The sequence below is a fragment of the Agelaius tricolor genome, unplaced genomic scaffold (assembly GCF_023055355.1).
Source record: "Agelaius tricolor isolate 1412-34295 unplaced genomic scaffold, bAgeTri1.0.p SCAF_2, whole genome shotgun sequence".
Taxonomy (NCBI): domain Eukaryota; kingdom Metazoa; phylum Chordata; class Aves; order Passeriformes; family Icteridae; genus Agelaius; species Agelaius tricolor.
In genome coordinates, this window is record NW_027269262.1 from 54,533,659 (window position 1) to 54,554,999 (window position 21,341).

The window sequence follows — 21,341 nt, forward strand, 5'->3', positions numbered from 1 at the left end:
TTATCTAATTATTTATACACGATGTAAAAAGGTGAAGAAGAGACTGAGAGCACCCACACCAGTTCCAGAGTATCCAATATGACTATTGCACTCATGATAAGTGTACACCACTGTTCACATACTCATAAGAAAGGGAAAAATTCACAAAGATTTTCTAACTGCAGGTTTGATCCCCATACAGGGCATTCACTTAAGAGCTGGACTCAGTGATCCTTGTGGGTCCCTTCAAACACAGAATTTTCTGTGCTTCTGTATCCAAGGCTGAAAACCAACTCCAGTTCTGTAATACACATGTCCACTTCTATACAGGTACTGCCACACATGGAACTCTCAAATGGAAGAAAAGCATTCAGGTCTTGGGAAACATTTCTGATCCTGATAAAAAGAATTTGGTAAAAAACCACAAAATTCACAATCTTGTGATTCCTAAAGCAATGATTTTCAACAAACCTATGATTCAGCTTCTCTGAAATTAACCTCCTTGTATTAATAAATCTTGTAAGGAATACTGTGCCACTTACAGAAAATTCAATTGCTCTTAAGTTGATTGCAACCAGAAGTATACTTTAAATAATACAATTTTCATCCAAAATATGTAGCATTATATAATAGAAAATGTACAAAATAATGACATGTTAGCTGCAAAAAATATTACTTTAAATTATTGGTTTGTATTTAAGCATTAAGATTTTAATAAGTTATTCAAGAAAATTTATTTTAGTGGCCTTCTAAACATATATTTTAAAGTTATTTTATTACAGTAATAAAATATTATGTAAAAAATGTGTGAAAGATAACCAGGATTTTGTGAGGTGAGCACATGATAACATTATACATAAAGTTTCAGTGGCTTGGGTGTATTTAGTATCAGCAAAGAACTATCATCTTGCTAGACTATCTAATGTTTGATAATGATATTTATTGGGTAAAACCTTGAAATTCTAATGTTGCTTGTATGCAAACTATACATACTGCTCATGTGTAATAACTTTTTCAATTGACTTAAATAGGAATCTTTACAGGTTGCTTGGAATAAATTACAAATTTGGGAAAAATTTATTTCAGATTTATGTTTCTGGAAACTTTAAAATCATTTATGTCTGAATAAGTTTTTTCTAAGTTCCTCCATTGAATAATACAGAATACATATTTAAATATTAACAATGCCTACTGTTATAGGGGCCATGGTATTTTTCTATGAACTCAAGATGTTTTTAAATGGGGAGTTCATTGGATCACTAAATGTGTGTCTGAAAAAATAGGAGAGACTGGCTATTTTCAAGAAAAGGTTGGTGACATCCCTAGTATAATGCCAAGGAGGTCTGTCACAGAAATACTCAGAAGAGTGGGCATTCTGCCTCTGAGGCAGGGAACAACCAATAGAGATTTCTATAAATGTCCTGTTTTCAGTATCTGAGTTTTGATGAATGTTCTTCCCAGATTTTACCGGTTCTGACTGCTGTTTCTGTGTTGTACCATCCTTGGATGAGCTAGTGACTTTCAGGGAACTGTATCTAGAAAAAAAGAAAAGCAGCATGTTCAACTGAATTTGTGCCAAGAATTTTCATTCAAGATTCCTGAGAATTTTTATTCTTTACTTAATCTCTCCCTGTGCTTTCTATTTGTCATAAAATATCATTATTTTGTAAAATGAGCTGGAAAATTTGGTAAAATCCTACAGGGAATTTAGTACCTTGAGATTTATAATGAACTATTGTAGTCAATTATTAGATCATTATTTTAAAAAAACCCAAAAACAGAACCAACCCAAATATAAAAAGAAGGAAAGGGACATTAAATAATCTCCATATAACCATTTCAATTGTCCATCCTGGAAAAGAATCACGGGTAAGCAGCAGTCCATGAAGTGATTTTAATTATTAACTGTCAAAAAATATCCTCTGATCATTCACAAATCAGTAGATCCAGATTTCCTGTTTGAAAATATGTGTGCAATTTCATTCGTAAAGTGAGGATGCAAGTAATGCAAGTATTGCCTTTTGCAATTTTAGTGAAGCTAATGTAAGGATGATAACTATATCAGAATGTGTTAACAGCTTCACTTATTTTATCATTAGGAGATAAAGACTTATACATGATGTGGTAGATATAAGGGATCATATTAGGTATAATAAACCATATTATGCCTAATAATTAATCCATTCAATGTTGTATGCTATTGAAATGAAGAATTAAAACAAGGACACTGTTTCTATCTGTCTCCTACATCACTAAGTTGTAAAAATTCCTCTTTAAAAATCTCCTTTCCATTGTTCATAATTCTGACAATGCAACCAGAAGTCACAAGATAACAAACTTCTTTCTTTGCTTAACACTGAGCAGAGTAGTTCTCTAAAGGTTAAAGATGGATGACAGCATACAAATTGCATTTCTTCCATTAGTTGGCTCCATAATTCTAAAATGAAGACCATAAATAAATACCTCCCTTTTTGTATCCCATAAATATATAAAATAAAACTAAATTAAAATTTATAAGCAAAAAACACTATAAAAATATTAATTTGCAACTACAGTGCATGAGATTTGAAGGGCGAACTGTTGCAGTTGTCTCCATACTTTCTCTTTGCTCACTCATCAATCTGCTGCTATCACCCAAGATTTTTGTTTGTTTCTTGGTATAAAAAAAATTCATCATGTTGTGACAGCAGTGATAAATACATTTGACCATATATATGATAGCTTAAGGCAGTATGGTTATCATTCTCCATAAGATAGCTTTTCATGTTTAAAAATCAACAATTTATTTATATACATTTTGGCACCTATTACATAAAGGTATTTAACTTCCTTTTCATCAGAAAAATTTCCTAAACTCTGATTCCCTTACTGTTTGTGTGTGACTTCTTGTCCATCATTTTGCTTAGTAAAGAAAATTTTTCTAGTTTTGTTAGTAATAATGTACCATCACAACTGTGCCTTACTAGATCATCAGTCTTTGATCTAGCAAGTAAGTAACAATCTAGATATTTTTCATAGCAACTCTTTCATGTAAAACATGAAGAACGTCCAACATTTTATAGTGCAAGCTATTCAGTAGCTTGCCTGGGTGATCATGGGTCAGTTTTCAGTCACAACTTTAATCTATTGTACTTTTCCATAATAAATTTCAGCCTTTTTATAGTATTTTATTCAAAAGATTTTTTTAATAGCAGGTAAAGCAGCGCAGTTTCCACAAAATCATTTTTAATTCCTAATGCCAAATCACTACTTCCCCTTTTAAAAAACAACTTGTTCTGGAACAGAATTATATAGGTGACTCACTGCTAATTTTTATCTTCTCTAAGGTGGAATGCTTTCAAAAAGAAGTAGCTGAGAAGGTGTAATTACACATACTTTATTTTTAACCCATTTTCTTCTAATTTTTTGCCCACACTTCTCTGCTCGGAATAAGCACTTCCATACTATCCATAGCTTTAATCTCTTTAATATCTAAATGTTGGAATATTTGACAGAGGGACATGTGAAAAATTTCTTGAATAAGAGTTCTGTGAACAGTTTTGGTGAATGCTATATTATATTGCCCAAATGCCAACTTTCTATCCACCTGTTTGATTCAAATATCACCCTTGGTCTTGAGATTTATTTATATGTTTGTTCTAATATTTTTGAGACATCATTAAAAAGAGAAATTAAGACTTACATGGAAAATAATATATGATCAATCTTGAAATATAATTCCAGGCTTTTGGGGATGTCAAATATTCTTTTGCTAGTTGATAATTTCTTTCATATGCATCTTCTTGCCATCAGTTTTGCCCTTCCATTTTCACTAATTTGGACAGCTCCAGTGGTTTCCAAAGGCTGCTAAAGCAGGTAAAAAATGCAAAAATGAAAATTTTTAACCTCAAATGAATGAATCTGCATAAGGGTAGTGTTTATTGCTGTTTTTTATGACTATGGTTGATTTAAACTTAGCTGACAGAGGAGCTGACATTGACAAATAAGAGGATTCCTCTGAATAAACCATGTTGCAGAATCTTACCAACTACTGTTATCCATCAGTAATAATATGTGAAATATTTTCAAGTCCTTGCATAGAAAATGCTTCTATTACTCCAAGGATCTGGTAGGACAATAACTACCTATAAAGACAAATAGTGACATTTCAATGAGTCAATTTCTGTCTTGATATTTAATCTTTTAAGACTGAGCCACAAGATAATAGCAGAAAGGTAACTTTGTAATTTTCTGGTTCTTTCTGCTTAATCTTTTGGCTTCCTAAATCTGTAAAATAAATTTTACTTGTGTTAATTATGAAGTGATGCTCTCAAAGAATTGCCCACAGCCTTCAAGGCAGCAGTTCCCAATAGAGAAGCAATTCCTAACACGTGTGAGTCAAGAGGTGCTTTTCTGTCTCATCTTTCCATTATTTCAGCCTATCATTTAATTAAAAAAAAAAATATATATATATATACATATATACACCTCTTAAGAATTTCTCAGATGAGGCCCAAAGTCTAGTGGTCTTCCAAAATGATGTGTGTTTTTAGCTGTTAACTACTTGATTACAGCTGCTGAAATAGTTAACTAGGCCGCACTCTCAATAAAAGATGTCTTTGCTGTTACCTAAACTTCAACAGTTATAACAAGTAAACCTTGGAATGTTGCTGGATCTATAAATAAAGGAATAAACAATCTGCCTTTCTGATGCCAAATTTGTGCTTGAGAAAAATTTTTTTGCAGGAGATGTAAATTCCACATAAATTTTCCTAATTTAGCTTGCAATCTCAAAGCGTTTGGCTACCTGAACAAAAGAGCTCCATTACTCAACATTAATTTTATTTTAGTGTCTTCACATTATTTTAATGTTTAGGTTTTCTTCATACATGTGCATATCGGTCTTATAACTGAATCTTGGAATTTCAGAATCAGAATGTACATGGAACAAAGGGACAGAAGTTTTTCTCCATTCTTTTGGTAAGGCACAGTCTTTTCATATTTAGTAAAGTGCCACGCTTGTTATCATCAATACAGACTGCAGGCACTAGTATAATAATCACCATGTCTTTGGTGATGGTGTTTCCAAAGTTTGTCCCCATTTTGAGTTAATCTTGTTCTCGGTAGTCCTCTGGTTTTGTTACTTTGTTGTTCTTGCTGGAGTGTTTTATATTTTATTTTATTTTTTTATTTCAGTAAGTTTTCTGGTATGCTTAAATAGCAAAGTATGGGTAGAAGATTTTGGGGCAATTGCTCCTCAACCATCCCAATTTGAAGAGCGGTGCTTGTATTGATACATCTGACTCCTTAGGTCCTAGGAGTCATCTCTAATTCACTCCTCACACCCTTCACAAATAGTTAGAAATACTCCCTTGGAAAATATGCTGGTTTTCCCCTCCATACAGCATTTCTAGATTTCTTATTCTACTTTTCCTCCCTTCTGACCATAAGACTTAACTGCTATCCCACATCCAGATTGAATTCCTCCACTGTGCCCTTCTTTTGGAATTTGTAATAGCTTGATTTTACATGCAAACTACTACGCAGTCGAAAGCTATGCTATATAAACAAGTCCCTATATACTGTACATTGTATAAAGAAAACATGTTGATTGTCTTTTTAATTCCTTGGTACTGGCTCTAAAACCTACCAAGTATTACCTTAAATGTCTCCTAAGTGGTTATGATTTCAAAGTTGAAATTCTGCATAATTTTGTGACCTACTGAACTTTGCTCCCCATCTTTCTATCTGCTTAAAGGCTCCTCCCATCAATACTTCTAATTTCTCCTGGCCAGCCTGGTTGCTTGTCTCTTGCATTTCTTCTGCATCTGTCACAACATTTCCTTCTCTAATTTTCTGCATCGGTGAGCTGCCCATTTCTGCCTCACTAGTACCAAAGAAAACAACTCAAGTGACTGTCCCTTTTGTCCTATGTATCTACACAGAGAAGAGAGTGATAAAGTATTTCCTTCTAAGTAAATAGAACAGTGGGTTATTTGAACTGATTTTAATGCACTGACTAAATTATCTGTGCATGTGAGAGACTGAAGTACCTGCCAAGTGTCTTAATTCCTCTTGGGGCATGGTTGTGTGGTTTTTTTCTCAATGTTTTATGACTTACGAAGAGTAGATGAACAAAATTTTAAAAACCTGCAGCTTCAATTGATGTTTTTATATCACAGATACTTGAAAAAATAATGTATTATTCAATAGAAGTTATTTTTCATATTTTCTCTCACTTAAAGAATTTATTTACTTGGAATTTTTTTACCCATTGCTTATGGGACATAGTTCCTGTTTTGGTTTTATGCATGTAAACCTTCAGGGCACAGAAAGAAAATGGTACACATACATATTAAAAATAAAGTAAATTTACATGCCATGCTTTCTCAGTTAAAGCTTCTCTTTCAGAGGAAGAAATCATATATTCAATTTCCCCAGTATTCTTGGTTCTCTTTAGATTGGAAGGTTAAGTGCAAGAATGAAAAGGAAAGAGTGTGCTTCTTCTTTGGAGGGGTTATTTTTGTCATCTTTTTCAGTTGAGAGTAGTATGATTTAATGGCTTAAATTTGAGTTAGGGGAATGGGAGTTTCAGCTGATAGCTAATGACTTGTGAAACTGACTTGAACAAATCTTTTATGATGTCCCCATGACAACTCTTGGCTTTAACTATGAGCAACATTAACAAGTGCTTTTGAAAGATGTCATCAGACTACTGACTGCAACTCTGAATGGAATTGGGAGACTTCACTTTACAGGTCTTTCTCTACTTTTTGACTGCTGGCCAAACTCTGGCTCAGAATCTGAGATAAATAGGGCCATAAGGTGGTAGTCAAAAACATACAAAATAGTTCTACCTTTGAATAATTCCTGTGGACTTATTCCTTTGGACAGTCACCAAAGCTGCTACAGACACAAAATGCATCCCTGGTTTGAACAGTGGAGCTTGCAGACATGCCTTCCTATCACTTGCAGAGTACTGCAGCTGTGGGATGTGACCTATAGCCCTCTGTGACTGCCTCCATTTTTACTGAAAAGTCAGTGCATAAAGATGTGTGCCTTCTGTTCGAGCTCTTAATTTGTGAGGAGAAATGCCACTGAAATAGAACTCTGGTGTCAGACCAATAATGATCATTGTCCTTTTGATCTGCATTTCATGCTCCTATGTTATAAATCTTCAATTTTTCACTTGAAAGTGTTCATATAAAAGACAGTGCAAACCCTCCTTAATTTTACATTTTTGTCTCACCCTGCAGCTGTACTGAAAAATCACTACCTTGCAATTAAAACTATTTTCCTTGGTGGCACACCTCAAGAGTCTGGTTCTTTTGCTGGCAAAAGTTTCTTGTAAGTGAACATGTAATCCTAGGTGAGTCATTAGTCAACATCAGTTGAGTGAAGCTCACAATTATGTGGAATATCCAGTGACACAGTTCTTTGAGAATAATATTTCTGGAAATGCATTAAGTACTTAGCTCTCAGCCAACATGACATAAAACTTTACTGGTTTGCAGTCTAAAGCTTGGGTCTAAATTTCAGCTATGGCATAACTGAGGTTGTACCATATATAAAGATTCATTAGATTAAAGATTCACTTATTGAGATTCACTAAGAATATTCTAAAACTATTACTATATTGGAGGGGAGGAATCTTATTGCAAAATGTGGTTAATACAAAATGTGGTTAATACAAAATATAGTCTTGTACTTTTCAAAATTCAAATGTGAAGATAAAAAAGAAGTGAGCAATTTTTACTAAAGTGACTTAGGTTGCACCTATTGGGGCTGGTAAGTCATGGAATACATGTAAAAATGATGTGCTACTTCTGAGTACAAACTGCTGCAAGAGTTCAGGTGTTTCTATGGGTGCTGGGGAAGAGTTCTCTGAATGCCCAGGTGGAACTGGGGAATGATTGAATGGAAGAATGGGTTGTATTTTCTCTTTTCTTTCTCCAGTAATTTATTAAGGAAGACTTAAGTCAGCATTTATATTTCACCCTGGCCAAATACACAATAAAGCAGTTTGATAGTCAAAGTGGGTAACTTTATTCAGTTCCATAGTGTTAACACAAGAGTTTCAGTGAAATCTATAGCAATCCAAACTAAGCCCAGGCTGGGTTGCCTTGGAGTGATGAAGAGGCTTGTGTTGAGTCTTGGTATAGCCTAGGCTGTCTGAAGAAAAGCTGTGTCCTTTAGACAGAAGAAATGCCAAGGCTATAAATGGTGCTTCTGTGACAGTCTGACACTTTCAAAGACTGCATTTAAAAACACATTTAAGGATTCCACAGTCGAAAAAAAAGGCAATGGGAAATAATTCCTTTGAAGGTGTACAGCCTATGCTGGCAATGAAGTTGGTTATAATTTGCCACTCTAATAACTTTTATTATATGCAAAGAGAAGAAATTACTTCTGGATTACAAGAAGAAATAATTAAAATAACTAATGAGACATATTTTTAGCTGAAATACTAAAAGTGCAAGATTTTTCACTGCAGGTAACTGTCAATTTAGCTTAAAGCAGTCACCATTTTTAAAATTGGGCTTTATAACTGATAGTATGGAATGAATTATGGCAGAAAATCTGAAAACTGAGTAAGAAATTATGCAAAGTTCTTTTTATGCAAACCCTTACCTATATGCAGCACTGCATGTTCAGTGTTTTCAGGCTCTGGCTTTTGAAATCACTGATCTGGAAATGTGATAGTGACCTTTCTCCCTAAGACTGTTAGATATTCCATGCATTTCTGATATTGTTGCAAAATCTCTTTCTAGAGAAATAGATATATAAATATTCCAGCTGTCTCCTGACTTAGCTCCTGGGCATAAATTCATGAAGAAAAGAACAACACCGGTTCAGTTTCTTCTAACAGTGATGAATTTATGTGGCAGGACAGGATGTCTGTTTTAGTCCTGTGGTTCATTACCACTTTTGTAGCTGACTCCTGCTCTTTCTGCCCCTGTTAATTTCATGTAAAAATTACCTCTGCCCTATGAAAGTTAATTTTATCGGCAAAGTTCTGTTTAGACATAATATTTTGTAGCTGTTGTCATTCTAGACTTTTCTAAACAATAGTTTTGCAAATGGTCTTACCCTTAATGGCTAATATGTTCTTCATTTTTATTTGCTTAAAAGTAGAATGTATGATACTTAGTATTTTGCATACACACTAAATGCACACCAATAATACTGCTGAACCAGGCTTTTCAGTGTCCTTAGGATGTAGCCTAAAATTTGTGAACAGAATGCTCTACTTCTGTCTAAATCTCATTTTAGTAAGGCACTTTGAGAAAGTGATACAGGTATACTTGGAAGGACTTTTGCTTGTTTAGACTCAGTGGATAGTGAAAATAAAGCAACTGAGGATGGTCTTCCTGTCTTTACAAGGACACGCAGGAACTATCAGCTGATAACTTCTGTGTCCCCAAAGTGAAGAGGCTTGAAAGAAAATGAGGAATCTTGGAAATCTGAGTTCTAAAAGGAAGGTAAGAAAATCGATGCAATCTGAAAAAGGAGATAGAAAAATACAAAGATGTGAAAAGAAAAAGAAAATAAAAGGATCTTCTGAAGAATATGACTGTAAAATTGAGCCTGCAAAGCTGGAAATGTTTAGGAATGGGTAGCCTCCTTTTCCCATTCTCCAGGGAAAAACCCAGCTGAAATAATAGAAGTTACTTAATTTTTCATCTCAACTTACTATCCCAGGTTAGACCAGGAGCAGATATTCTTTCCCCATCTTAACCCAAGATTATGTATTTTTTTAATTACAAAGATCTGGAATCCATGTAATCCATATATTGGGTTCCTATAGAGGTTTATGAACCACACAGATGAGCTGACAGGGAGTATATGCCCTTTGTTCTGATGGAGGATTTTTTGAAAAGGAGTTGGCACTCTGAAAAGTTGTGGATCTGAAAAATCATCATCTTTTCACCTTCCAAGTTTCTAATGTGATGTAAATAGGATGTGCTTTTCAGCATGGCTGGGCAAAAGCCTTTGCCACTGCATGGTGCTTTTTCCTTGTGTTAAGTGCAATCAATAATGAGCTTTTAAAAATGCCTGTTGACAGAAGTGTGAAGGGAACATATCAATCAGTTTCTGAATATAATGGCTCTATGTTGCAAGAAATTAAGTACAGTAAATCCCAAAATCATTTAAATTAACTTGATTCTTATTGGTTCTTAATACTAGATTAACCCATCAGTACAACACAAACAACATACAAACTACAATAAAAAAGAAAGTTCTATTTAATTTTTTTTTCTCTAGAATTTCCATTGACAGCTATTAAGAAAAAAAAGTTGTTTTTCAAACAAGCAGTGTTCTGGAAATATCAAGATGACACCCACAGATGCCTGCAGGAATTATACTCAAATTTTTTCTATGTAGCTGGCTGCTAAGAAGCCTTTCAGGTTTTATGTACCTTGTGGTTCTTGTGGAATAGTAGGCATTTTGGATGTGTTTTGCACTAGGAGGTGTTGGTTCCTTATGGTGCAAGTAAGAAAAGACTTTGAAAAGTATCATTCAAAATGGTGGAGTTTTGAGCTAACACTACAGAGAAAGAAAAGTATGGCTAATTTTACATCTTAGATACTGAGGACCTTGAATAGTGCATCATTGAGTGGTTTAACTATCAGGGCACAGCAAGGCATGCAGACCCCATCCATAAAAAGCACTATCCATTTTTGGTAATGTGACCTATTACTGGATTTTCTTACAAGAAAATAGTTCATCACTGCTACTGTCAAGCAGAAAGGGTGTTCCTATAAGAACTTCTTGCTGCACTTTTAGATAAAAGCAAGGATACCAAGGTGATGTAGTCATTTCTACCATGTGGGAGCAACCTGCAGGCTCCTTTTGTAAAGACTGGCCAAGCTCATCCTGCAGACAGGGGCTGTGGAGTGCCCAACACAGGCTGAGGGCCATGAGCAGTGCAGCCAGAGGTTCTCCCAGGGACTGCTGGGTGGTCATTACCTCCTTGATGTGCAAGGGTTGCCCAGTCAGGATCATTGCAATATTTTAGAGATAATCATCAGACCCAAAGAGAAGATGTCACCGGAATGGAAGAGAGAGATTTGTGTTCATGACAAAAAATTCAGCTGTGGTGAAGAATTACAGTAATTGGGTATTTTTTTTGTGGTTACTCAATGAATTGTCTAGTGGTTAGAATATAATTTATCAGGAAGGAACTCAAATAAAAAAAATTAAAGATATGTTTCACTCTAATATCTGTATGTGAAATCCTCTGAAAGTACAAGACTTGCCAGCATTTCACTGTCCTAGTCTTGGTGACTCTGTTGCTCTGTATTATGAAAATATCTATTGTGTTAATAATAGAGTATGGAATAAAAAGTGAGTGGGAGTACCAGAGCATTGAGAATGTCAAAACTTGTAAGGAATCACTCTAACTTAGGCTATCTTTGTAGTCAGAAGGGGATCAGTCAGGGCATAAACTTTGGGATTGATGGCTTCATAGCCTAATAGTCTTCTGTATCTGAGAGGTACTGTCTGATAATAAAGCTCTGAAGAATAAATATGCTTTCCTGAAACGTTGCTAAGATTGTATGGCTTTGGAAAGTCTTGTTTTTATTCTGAGTTCCTTTTCACAGCCTGATTGGGAGCCATGTCGTTAGCTTTCTCCAGCTGAGTTTCCTCCTACTGCAGTCTTTTTAAAAGTCAAGTTTTGTGACCACTCTAAATGTTAAACCTTCTTGAAAGCAGTTTCTTAATCACTTGTACAAATCCTGATGAAGGTGTAAAACGCACTTTGAAAGTAAAATTGCAATAAATATGCAATAAATTGACTTATTTAATGAACAAATGTCTAAATAATTATTGAAATATAAATATTTTGAAACTTACCCCCCCCAAAAAAAAAAAAAACAAACTCAGTTTTTGTTCTATTTACTATCAGATTTAATTAAAATGTGATAGTTTCCTTCTGAACAGCTTAACCCTAAGGAAAACTGCAAAAACAGCTGCAAGCAGTAATTTGTAAACTCAACAACCATGCAATCAACTAAGAAACTATCAAATTACTTCTGGAATTAAAATCCCATCTATGGAATTTCAAGTAAACCAAATAAGACTTAATGTTTATCATCTGTCAGACATTATTTTTAAAATAGTGGCAGGTAATTTGTGAGGGAATTTTTGACAGAAATTGTAAAACAATTAATATTTCATTGCCCAACTAACTGCTGAGTGGAGCAGGGGACAATAGGGATGAGTTTAAATAAACAGTAAGCATCTTCAATTAATCTTTTGTGATATAATCATGCATAGTTTTGGAAGTGAGATCTCTGTTGCTACACTGGGTCTGAGCAAATAACTTTTAAACTAAAGAAACAGCCAAGTGGATAGAAAAAAAAATGGAAGAGAGGCATTAAGAAAGCAAGTTATTGTGAACACTTGACTTACACATATCTCAATAGATGCATGGAATTCATCTATTCATCTATTCATCTATCTAAGTGAGACTTCCTAGAGAATATAAGTGCAGAGAAAACTTCTTCAGCTTCATCAGGAACTTTCCTGCGATGCTTTTTATGAATGCTAAAGAAAGGATCAGATGTCAATTGCAGTAAAATTAATTCTGAGTAATAAAAATTTAACTTCATTTTATTTATGGAAAACTGTATTTTGCATGGGGTTTTTGCTGCTATTTCTAAAAGCACCTACACTGCTTGCGTAACAAGGCATGTGAGAACAAAAAGCCTAGGAGAAAATTCAGCAAAAATTATGGTAAATCTATTACTGAGAAATGAGTTCAGATATGATGGAATGAGAGATTACATCTATATTTAATAATAATACCTAGAAGATTTTCTATCTTAAACTATATCATAATTTGATAGAAAAAATGTATTCAGTCATTGCCTCCTTAAATATAGTATCTAATCCATAACTTACAACATAGTCTGCATTTGTAAACTTCCAGACTTTTTGGACAGAGAGGAATACAAACATTAGAACAAAGAACAAAACATGGATTTAGTGCAGTAGCTGGAGTAAACAAGGATGCAAACAATGCAAAATGGAAGAACAAGCAAAAGGCCTGTTTTCAGAAGTGTTCTTTCCTATTGCAGAAGCAATCTGAGGAATAAATATCCACTTACCACCAGCAAGGTGATCTTTTGGTAATTTGTATGTGCAATAATAGGCAGTCATATTCAAGGGACAGACCAACTGGAGTATAAGAATGCTTTTTTTTTTTTCCTAGCAGAGCTTGGGACAAGGCAAGAATTAGAAATGCTGGGAATCAATTATTACAAATATCATCAATCCAGCTGAAATGAGGGAGGACAGAGGATGGGCAAGCTTACGTTCAGAATATTATCCATACTTTGTCGTGGGTGGTAAAAAAAAAAGACCCTCAAAAAGTACTTCAAGAAATATATATAAGAGTCTTCAAACATTCAAGTTTAAACTTGTAACTTCAATATTTAATTACTATATGGATGAGGGTATTCAGTCTATCATTAGTAAATTTGCAGATGACACTAAGCTGGGAGCACGTGTTGATCTGTTGGAAGGTAGGAGAGCTCTGCAGAGAGACCTGGAATGGTTGGATGGACAGGCAGAGTCCAATAAGACAAAGTTAAATAAGTCTGAGTACCGAGTCCTGCATTTTGGCCACAAAACCCCCTGCAGTGCTCCAGGCTGGGCATGGTGTGGCTGGACAGTGCCCAGGCAGAAAGGGACCTGGGGGTGCTGGTCAAGAGCTGACTGAACATGAGCCAGCAGTGTGTCCTGGTGGCCAAGAAGGCCAAGGACATCCTGGCCTGCATCAGGAGCAGTGTGGCCAGCAGGAGCAGGGAGGTCACTCTCCCTCTGTACTCAGCACTGGTGAGGCCACACCTTGAGTGCTGTGTCCAGTTCTGGCCCCTCAGTTTGGGAAGGGCGTTGAGAGGCTTGAGCATGTCCAGAGGAAGGAAACAAGGCTTATGAGGGGCTTGGAACAAAAGCTCTGTGAGGAATGACTGAGGGAGCTGGGGGTGTTTATCCTGAAGAAAAGGAGAGTTGGAGGTGACTTTATCACTCTCTACAACTCCCTGAAAGGTGGCTGTAGTCAAGTGGGGTTGGTCTCTTTCTCCCAGCAGCAACTGACAGAAGGAGAGGATATAGTCTTAAGCTGCAACAATGGAAATATAAGTTGGATATTAAGAATTTTTTTTTATGGACAGAGTGATAAATTACTGGAATTGTCTGCCCAGGGAGATGAGGGAGTGATGGAGTCACCATCCCTGGATGTGTTTAAAAAAAGACTGGATGTGGCCCTCAGTGCCATGGTTTAGTTGAGGTGTTAGGGAATGGTTGGACTTGATGATCTTGAATCCTAAAATCTTAACTGTATAGATGATCAAGTCCCAGAGACAGGGAATGTTCTCCGCAATTCTAATTTACTGAACTAAGCAAAGCTTTAGAGCATTTTGACTGCAGGTGTACTGGAGGGAACAATAGCATAAGACAGCCCACTCTCTTCTGCACTAAATTGAGGCTGACAACTGATTTCCAAGTGTTAGAAGGGGGGATGTAGTTAAATGAACATGAGAAAGGAAGGTACTGTGCCAGGAAGTCATAGTGGGTGTGAAAAGCACACTGTACCAAAGGGCAGGGTATTGGTCTCCATCATATTGCTCGTCTTCCAGCTCTGCTAGAATCAGGACAAGGAAGAGGTTAAGTATTGTGTTGAATCTGTATAAGTTGGACTGTTCTGTTCCCCCTATCATATAATGGTTCTGCCCTGGTTCTCCCTTCCCTCCTTTATGCTGCCGGTTATCCCAACTCCTCCCCAGTTGCCTTGGAGATTATTGTACCCTTTCTCAAATCCCTCCCCAGTGCCCTGTCCGTCACTTGGCACTCCCACCCTTCTCTCTAGAACTCTCTAGAAACTTCCAGCTAGAGCGCTGAGTGATTGGCTCAGGGGCTGGGGCCCCACCCTGGGGCCCCATCCTCAAGTTATCCCCATTGGTGTTCTCCCTAAGTCAATCTTTTGTATGCCGCTCCCCTCTGAAACTCTATTCATCCAAGGACTGACTCCTGCCTTGTTTCCCTCCCTCCTTATAAGCTGTTGCACCTTCCCCCTCTTCTTCTTTGGCCGTCGGTTCCCCTGGGACCCAATAAATCTGGATTCACCACAGCTGGAGAGCGCTCTCTTATTTCTGCTGACTGTAGCCATAAGCCAAGCCACGTCCTACCACAAGGTCGCGCTGCTGTCATAGCACAGAGCGTTTGCCTCAGGTGCTGTCCCGAACCATGGAAATTGGGATAGTGCTCCCCTACTGCTAGCGGTGCTGGATAGCCAGCCGGGACATCCGAGAAGGACAATCCTTCCCCAGCTGGGCTGCTTCAGTTTTGGCACCCAACGTGCGGCCTGAGGGCATCTCCAGACCCCGTGGATCAGGCTGTAAGTCTCATTGGCCGTCAAACTACCTCCAGAAGAGTCGACCCCTTTTTGGTGGGTGATGCTCTGGGGGATCAGGAACAGCAGCTCCTCACACCCAAGGAGTCGTTCCCCCAGCAGAAACCATCGCTCCCAGATTTCTTTTGGCCCTCGCCGGATTGTAAGTATTTCTCTCTTTCTCTTCCTGTCTTTCTATTTTGTCTATCCCCCGCCACCGCACAGCACTTTCCTCTGCCATTTTTTGTGTGCACGGTTTTGCAGCCATGGCATTTAAGGATTTCCTATGAGGAATTTAGCTTTATGGAAGTTCTCATATGTAAATCAAACACAATGTCTATCCTAGAGATACAATATGTGTATTGTTGATTTATTTATTTGTTTTAAATGAAAAGATCTGATACTTCAGATAACAAAGGACTGACCTGGCTTTATTTTTATTCTCTTTTCTGTTTTTCTTTATTTAAAAGATGTTTCTTCATTTCCTATTTTGTTTTGACAGTAAATATGCTTTTGGGGACAGATTCCTTTACACATGAGGTGTGTATTATTTTAAGATCCTGATTCTGAGGGAGAGTTTAAGACACCTAGGTGGTTGCTAAGTAATGCAGTGTGGATGATGACCCAAAGAATGGAGATTTGCGTCATAAAAATGTCTATTTGTCAAAAAAAAGGGACATCAAATGGTGTTCAGAATCATACTTAGTTATTCAGTGATGGCACTTGCCCTACCCTGAAGTCTTCAGGCTGTTGATTCAAGTTATGCTATAGCGTGGAAGAATTTCGGTACAACTGAACAAGAAATGTGGAAGTAGATCTAGTATATCTACATATATTCCTACATGTATGTATCCTACAGCATTCAATCCTTTCTTTTATGCGTCATTTATGCAATGATCATTGACAGGAAAGAATAAAACAACACTAAATACATTAATGTATCATGCAGAGTGGTAATTTTTAAATTTTGTTCCTTTCCACTTTCTTTGCACAATGTAATCTACAGGAAAATAAAATGTCTCCAGTTCCACCCATACATAACTTTCCCTTGCAGGAGTTGGACATTTTCAATGGCTCTGCTCCCATAAGGGATTCCAAATATTCATGGGCAGCCATTTCTTTGTTCTGTAAATCCACTGGCTGATTCATTTCCTTGGTTGTGTAACTACTGATTGGCATTTTCAGTAAAACCCTTTTAGCTTAGCCTTTTCCCTCTGATTTGTGATTTGGCCAAAAGAATAAGTGTCCTAGTTTAGTTATGACCTACTTATAGTTAAATTGACAGCTTGCTCTTTGCATAGGTTTCTTTATTAAAATCAAAGAGTGCCCTCAAGCCACCAAGTTCTGAGGCAAACCCTAAGGCTGTCGTAATACCATTGATGGAATTACAGGGTAATTTCAGATATGTACCATTTCTAAAATATTTCACAGGAGAGCAAACTGCAGCCAATTCAAAACGTCAATATGCATATCATAAATATTAATACAGGAGCTATTATCGATAGAAGGATATTCTTTGTAAGAATGTCAATATGTTATAATCTTTCTTTCAAATGCAAAGTTATCAAATATCCTTAATTAACCTGGGTGATTTTTTCCTAGTGACCATGACTTTGAGAGTTTTATTGTTGTTTTCCATAATCCAAATTACTGGGGTTTTTTAAATCTAATTTTTTGTTTCTCCTTTCTTCAAAAAATACCAAATATTATGATTTTCATATTTTAATTGTTTTCCTCTATGGTTTTTTAATTTTCTATTGAGAGAAAAAATAAAAAATATTCCTCCCATATAGTTACTATTTTTCTAGTATGGTAGCAATGTTTTATTTTTTGTTTCCTTTCTTTTTCATTTATTTTTTCTCTTCAGCATCCTCTCTACATGAAGTTTTATCACAAAAGAAACAAAGCAGTGTATAATGACCAGGTGTTTCCATGTAAGCATATTCTTCTTGTATGTGAGGATTTTGCACTGCATAATTCAGGGGATTTTTGAATGCAGAGTGATTGGCATAATATTTCCTTTAGTAAGCTCAGCCCTATTTATTATTTTTATCCTATAATTCACTGTTAACAGCTGCATATTCCTTCTTCTGTCAAAGAGCAAGGAAAAAACCCATTTTCTGTGTGGGGTTTTTTTTTCAACTCACTGTCTCAGCTGAAGTTGAATACTGAGGTGTCTCAGTTACTAGGTGGAGAGAAACCATCACTTTTTTTGGATCACATGTTGTGCTCAACATTTGAATTTGCAGCTTTTGAGATGACACAAAAAGGGTAAAAGTGTTTTATTTCTAATATTTTGAATATTTTTAAATTTTAGTCACTTATTAGTATGGGCTGCATGCCAGGCACCCACCCAAGCTCTACCACTCCCCTCTCCAAGTGGACAAGGGAGAAAAAATATAATGAAAGGCTCATGAGTTGAGAGAAGGACAGAGAGAGATCACTTGCCAATTACTACCATGGGAAAAACAGACATGATTTGAGGCTATTAATTGAATTTTTTATCAACCAAGATTAGAGCAGGATAATAAGTAAGCTGAATCCTAAAAACACCCTCCACCCAGTGTCCCCTTCTTGCCAGGTTCTACCTCCTCCCTTTCAGTGTGCAGGGAGACAGGGAATTGTCAGTTCCTTACAGGTTGTTTCTGCCGCCACTCTGGGAGAGGAGTTACTGTTCCCCTCCTCCAGCATGGGGTCTCTCCCACAGGAGACAGTCCTCTACAAACTTCTCCAGTGTGAGTCCATCCTATTGACAACAGTTCTTTACCAACAGCTCCAAAGTGAGTCACTTTTCCATAGGGTAGAAACCTTCAAGAAGAGTCTTCTCCAGTGTTGATCCCCCAGAAGGTCACAAGTCCTGCTAGGAAACCTGCTCCAGGGTGGGCTCCTCTCTCTATACTTCTGCAGGACCCTGCTCCACCATGGGCTTCCCACCCCTCACAACCTCCTCTCAAGCATCCATCTGCTCTGGTATGGGTATCCTCTCTCCACAGGCTGCAGGTGGATCTCTGCTATGGGTATCCTCTCTCCATGGGCTGCAGGGGCACAGCTGCCTCACCATGGTCTGCACCATTTGCTTCAGGGGAATCTCTGCTCCAGTGCCTGAAGCACCTCCTGTCCCTCCTTCTCCAGTGACCTTGGTGTCTCCTCATATCTGTTCCTCTCACATATTCTCACCCCACTGTTCTCTGGGTGTAATTACTTCTGTGCAACAAATTTTCTTCCTTGAATTTTGTCTCAGGGGCACTACTACCATCACTGATGGGCACGGCCTTGGTGAACAGCAGGTCCATCCTGGAGCTGGTTGACACTGGCTCTGACAGACATGGGAGAAGTTTCTGGCAGCTTCTTACAGACGTCACCCCTGTAGCACACCTGGTACCAAAACTGGGCCACACAACTGAACACATAGCTCCAGGAGCCAGGAAACATATTGCTGCTACTGTACTTGTTATGTACTAAAATAAAAACAGCTTCAGAAGTATTTGTAGCATCAATTTTGGTTTTCCTGATGAATTCCACTTCCTTCAAATTTTGAGAGTAAGGAAATGGTTCTGTCTTGATTGTGCCATCTGTTCATGGCAAGGGATGGAAAGGACTTTAGAATGCTGAGCTTTTGTTTTAAGTATCAACCTAATGCTACCTTGGGGAAAAATATTTTGAAACTACCCTTGAATTTACCTTGATGGATTAGAATTGTAACAAGAAGAAAGTTACATGAGAGAACTGACAGGCTGCTGACCTGCTTTGCTGAAATAACAATGATCAGAGAAGCTATTTTCAGTGCTTAATTTAATTTTCTGACAAGTATGAATAAGTATAGATGTTGAAGGTCAAATTCTGCTAAGAAGTCCTGATATATTGCTTGTGTCCAAAGATTCACCAGCAATTAGAGATCAAACTCATGTCTTCCTCTCTAACTGACAACAGTCTCATACTAAAAACTTCGACTTACTTTCTAAACTTTGCAGATATGGACTTTAAACTTATAGAACCAGTCATCTCTCTAAGTGGATGCAGAAATTTGCTGCATTATACAGTTACAATATCTCTAAAGTGTTGTCGTCTCCCTGGAAAAGAAATAAATCTTATATTTATATTGCTTAACAGCTCCACTAATCAAAAACTTAAAAATCTGTCTCCTTTTTTTTCTTTATTCCTTCAGAAATTCACTTTCATAACCACTTTTTCCTCTGAAAGGGGTTAGAAGACTTCCCATTTAGACTTGTGAGGGTTAGGTGATCTTTATTAATTTTTTTTATACCACACTTTCACTTTTATGTGTCATCCTTGCCATCAGATTGGCTTTATGAACACTCAAGATTTCTCTAGTCTTTGCTTTCATCTTTCCTGTCCTCTGTTCTCCTGTCCAATTCTAGCTCTGACTATGTAGCCTCTCTTATCTCAAAATTTATTTATCAAAATAAAACTAAAACTTCAGATTATTTTACTGATTTTTTTTTAATTTAGGATTTTTAATGTTAAATTTGGAAGCATGTAATGGTGGTGTCACCCTACATTTAAAAAACTTGTCCTTTGTTGAAGATAAAAAATATATTTGAGAAAATCAAAATCTTTGTCATCCATCAGCACATCTACAGTTACACTGAATTCAATTTTCTCAGTATTTTTCCATGGGTTTCATTGATAAGAAAACATTGTGATCTAAACCTTTTAAACTTTTTGTCATGTATCTCTGTTTTTAATTCTTTGTTAAGTTATGCTAGTTTTCACTTTCACTGCAGTGTGAACTAAATCCAGGTGTTATTTAAGAAGGGTCATATTTAATATAATAACTGCACATTACAAGGTAGCTGAACTTAGGAAAATATGGGGTTTTTTTCCATTTGCCATATTTTAGCTTCTTGCAAGACCTTGACCGGTTTTGTAAAACTGCTTGAAGACCAGCAAATGACATCTAATCTTATTCAGCTTAAAACCTAAGCTCAAGAGATGCTGCTCAGGTTTCCAAGAGAATTCTCATAATTAAAAAAAAAATAAAATTCAAGTTTGCATGGGAAATAGGCTGTTTTTTGAATAGTGCAAAAACATAGAAGCAGACTTTTCTGTATTGCTTCATGCCCAGGTATTTTAGTATACTTTGATATATACATTTATTTATATCAATTTGTCGCAGTGTATGTTTAATTTTTCTTCCTTCTGTCATCATTTCCTCAGCCTCAGGTAAAAGAGAGATAGAACTCATGCTTAGGAGGTAGGAAAAAGAAAATCTATTGAGCATCCTGTTTCTGATAAGTATTTTATTTCTGAAATACAAGCTTTAGGGATGGATGCCAAAGGAGCTTAGGTTTTTTGTCCTCTTCCCTTGTTTCCTGGATTTGGACTCAAACTTTAATTTTCATCTTAAGGCTGCAAAGATACTTACAAATGAATGCCCAGAGATATGTTATTAACACTCCAGTCTTCACCTTATGTGTTACATGAGGATTATTGACTGTATATTGAATCAGTACTGAACATTCAGAGAAAGCCAAAATTGGTAAGCTGCTCCAAGCCTGCACAAAGGTGAAAATAAATTTGATTTCAAATACAATTATTTGTTCTAGGCAACAAACAACTACCTCTAAGGCTTTGCTTCTGAGGATGGTTTTACCTTTTTATGCTGGTTCATCTCTGTCAAGCAAAGTAAGCTTCTTTTCTCTTCGAAGGAAGATTGTGCTGCAGGGTTCAATTACAGAACATCTTTGAGTCTCTAATTAAATTGTCTCCATTGTAATTATATGGCTTTTAAAAATAAATTTTGCAAATGTCTTTGAACATCTGTTAGAAGTTCAACATTTTATTAGGAGTTTAGTTGCAAATTATTAGAGATCCTTAACAGTAGGAATGGCTTATAAGAGAGTAGGTTCAATGAGCAGCGCTGTGCTACCCTTGATACAGACTCAGTAAGATATAAGTAAGTAAGACTGCAGGTTGTATTTTCCTTTCTCATTCTTTCTATTGTCAAGATAGTTCATTTCAG

General features: G+C 36.6%; 1 long non-coding RNA gene across 1 annotated transcript; it reads left to right on the top strand.

Moving 5' to 3' along the window:
* Window positions 1-15,067: 15,067 nt before the first annotated feature.
* Window positions 15,068-20,610, top strand: LOC139586099 (uncharacterized). Its single transcript, XR_011677447.1, has 3 exons — window positions 15,068-15,521; window positions 15,861-15,898; window positions 20,537-20,610. It is a non-coding gene; the product is annotated as an uncharacterized lncRNA (long non-coding RNA).
* The last annotated feature ends 731 nt before the right edge of the window (window positions 20,611-21,341 follow it).